We start from the raw sequence: 3,708 nt of genomic DNA, 5'->3' as shown, positions 1-3,708 counted from the left end.
GTGACATACTTTCCTGAAGCAGTCCCTACTTCCTATTCAGCTCTGAATTCACCAAAGGATTACTCCATGAGCCTTTTGAGGGTATACTTCATATCCAAACAATAACAAGCAGGTTAAAATAGAAAGGAAGAGGAATATGCCTTATCTCTAAGCAAGGGTGATAGAGTGGAAACTTAGTTCTTAACAGAGAGAAGTAGGCTTTTTCTATAGGCCCAGAGGCTTCATGGGGATCAAAGATTTCAAGATTTTTGAGTGAGTCAATGCAGATATCCCCATACACGAACAGGGCTTTAACTGTGACACTTTCCCCTACCAGGGGACTGACTGACTTTGGCATATTACACTTTGCAAGATTGAGAATGCACCTTTTTAGTGGAAATCTGCCACTCTTATAATTAAATACTGAACCCAGTCCTGAGATTCTTCCATTCTCTGGCTACAGGAGATAAGAATCTTTTGATCTGCTGCCAAGGAAGATCTCTGAGTTTCCAATTTTGCTTTTCCCCTTAAATTGATAATTATGCTCAGCCTTTGATGATCTTTTTCCAGTTCATTAATGGTACTCAGTCACAAATATTTGATTCCACTGTCCTTATAATTAGTACTTGCACCAAAGCATATGGTATTACAAATGGCTAGTATGTTTCCTTTCCACTGGTGTCCCATCCCATTTCACCACATCTAAAAGTTTTAACTACACTGCTACAGCATGTCAAGCTCTGTAGTGTCCTGTCTACTAATAGTGATGGTGGTCCTCATTCAGTACAGCTGGCTGATAATTCAGCTCTAAGACCTTGTTTTAGACCACTAAACCCAACTGGACCACTCGGGCCAGTTGGGTTACAGATTTTGAACACATACAGGAAGCTATTGGTGAGTACTTTCTGGATCAACACTTTTGGAGGAGTGAAGGAAATAGGATTAGGCATTGGAAAGAGGTAAACTGCAATGGAATTGCACCGAAGAACTCAACCAATCCCATGAAGAGAACAAGCCCTTCAAGTTGTTCTTCCTTGAGGCAAGAAGGCAGAGTTTTTATACCTCAAATGAAACAGTCATTGGGTATGGATTGGGAGGTGCCTTTTTTTTTCTTTTTGCTATGTAGTCCAGGCTGGCCCCAAGATTGTGCTCCTCCTGCCACCACCTCCCAAATATTGGGATTATAGGCATGCACCACCATGCCTGGTGAAGGCAGCCTCTTTTCATTCAAAAGCAATTTGTAGAGAGGATTTCAGCTAAGAGCCATTTGTTGCCAAACTTGTAAGAGTAGGTTGTCTATAGTCTCTTGCTTAAACAGTGGATCATTGATATACGATAGTATTTTTACAAGTATATTTTAATATATTTCTAAAAATGAAATTGCTACATTAATGGAAATATGTATATGTAATTTTGTTACATAGTGCCAATTCTTCTCCATCATTGTTATATGATTTTTTTGCGGTGGGTACTTGGATTTGAACTTGGGCTTTGTTTTTGCTAGGCAGGTGTCCTACTGCTTGAGCTATACCTCCAGCCCTTTTTGGTTATTTTGGAAGTAGGGTCTCGCTTTTTTGCCCTGGGTAGCCTGGACCATAATCCTCCTATCTTGCACTTCTTGCAGTAGCTGGGATGACAAGTGTGCATCACCATGCCCAGCTTTTTTCCATTGAGATGGGGTCTCATGAACTGTTTTCCTGGATCTTCCCCATCTTAGCCTCCCACATAGCTACATGCCACCACACTCAACTATTAGTTGAGATGAGGGTTTCATGAATTTGTTCCCCAAATGGCCTTGAATCACAATCCTCCCTATCTCAGCCTCCCAAGTAGCTAGGATTACAGGCATGAGGTCCCGGTGCCCAAATAGTGTTGTATCATTTCACATTACTGCCAGCAACATATAAGAAGAATGCCTATTTCCTCACTGCCTTGACAATTAGAGTGTGCTTTCAAACTTTTGGATTCTAGTCTGAAGGGAGAGAAATGATATCTCAGTATTGTTTTAATTGCAGGTTGTTTTTAATAAGAAGCAACTATGAAACAACCCGAATGTCCATCAATTAGGGGATCAGTTAATTAAATTGTAACTACAATCTATATGGTAATACATTTTTTAAGGTAGATACATATATACCATTATAGCAAAATCACTAAAATACATTAAAAATAAACTTTCACAGATCAATATTTAGAATATGATATACTTTGTGTTATAAACAAAGGACATTTATATTTACATTTTTGAATTTACGTAGGAAATGCCTGGAAGAATTCACAAGAAAAACTACTGGAAAATGTGAATAGCACTGAAGAGGGTATTTTTACTTTTCACATTATGCCCTTCTCCAGTTGAAATTTGTATGGCAAGTAGTATTGATTTATCTTTTTAAGAAAAGGACTTGTTATGTGGGTCAGGATGGCCTTGAACTCATGATACTCCTACCCCAGCCTCCCAAGTGCTGGGATTACACAAAGGTGGGCACTACTGTGCCTGGCTTTTTTCTTTTTTTATGATATTACTATCCAGTCACTTAGCAATCACTTTTACCTAGAGTGTTTGCTTTTATTTCATGTGTCATCCACTGAATCAATCCTCTTGGAAAAAGATAACTGCTCAGAGGTAGCCCCGTTATTCCAGTATTATGGTTTAGGTTAATTACTAGTCTTGCAGCATCCATCTTTCTGTGGCATCCATCTCACTGTGAAGATACAGGTATGTTTAGGGTTACGATGTCCCAAATAATAACTAAGGTTTTGCTGTTTCTGTGAATTAGAGCAAAGCAGCTGTTTTTTGGAAGGAACAGGCAAATGAAATGGGGAAAATGACTTCCAATGTTTATCTCTGGACTGACTTAATTTCTGTTGTTTGTTAGTGTGTTCTTTAGTGAATATTGGTAATTTATCTCTTTTCCATTTTATACATTTTTATCATAATCTGACATTTGAAGAACACAGTGTTAAATACAATTTAATAGACAAATACTACGAATACTAAGTAGGTTAATAGAATTTAATAATCTGGGTGGAATACTTTTTTGTGTTGATTAGTAAATTGGAAATTAAAATTCTAAGGTAATGATAACCTTGGAAATTTGCTTATATCTAAGTAAATGGAGAATTTTCAGGTTAACATCTGCCACCTTCTGTACTTCAGTTATGTAGCAGCTTGGATTCTAATTTGAATAATTGTTTTTAACCTGATCTATTTCTGACACCAACTTTTCTCCCAGATAAAGCAGAAACAAAACATATCTTTCTAAAGTTAAATAAAATCCCACAGAAAAAACAAAAATATTGCATACATTAAGTAGACAACTAAAAGCTAATGTTAAACATCCAGGTGTCTAAATAAGACAACTATGGCTTTGCATGTTTCTTGAGATCTTTTCATTTGTCATATAAGTTAGGTGTTCTGAGATCTGTGCCAGGAAATGGATACAACTTTTCCACTATCAAAGCAGGTTAAATCATCATCTCCAAGTTTTCCAAAGTAGGTCATTGATTAATCTGACATGCTCAACTTTGATTATACAGAGCAGGATAAAATTTTAGTTTTTAGTTTTACATTCTTTTTCTGTTTTGATAGGAATGATTCAATTATCTTTAGCATAATCTCATTGTTAGCCTTTAATGAAAGCACAGTAAAAGCAAACTGCATTACATCTGAGAGACTATCTAGTTCACCTTATATTTTAGTTACTTACAAGTCTTGATTGATGATCCCAC

The sequence above is a fragment of the Castor canadensis genome, chromosome 4, assembly GCF_047511655.1.
Source record: "Castor canadensis chromosome 4, mCasCan1.hap1v2, whole genome shotgun sequence".
In the NCBI taxonomy this organism is placed as follows: Eukaryota; Metazoa; Chordata; class Mammalia; order Rodentia; family Castoridae; genus Castor; species Castor canadensis.
The sequence above is the reverse complement of the archived record's forward strand: the minus strand, read 5'-3'. Positions refer to the sequence as shown.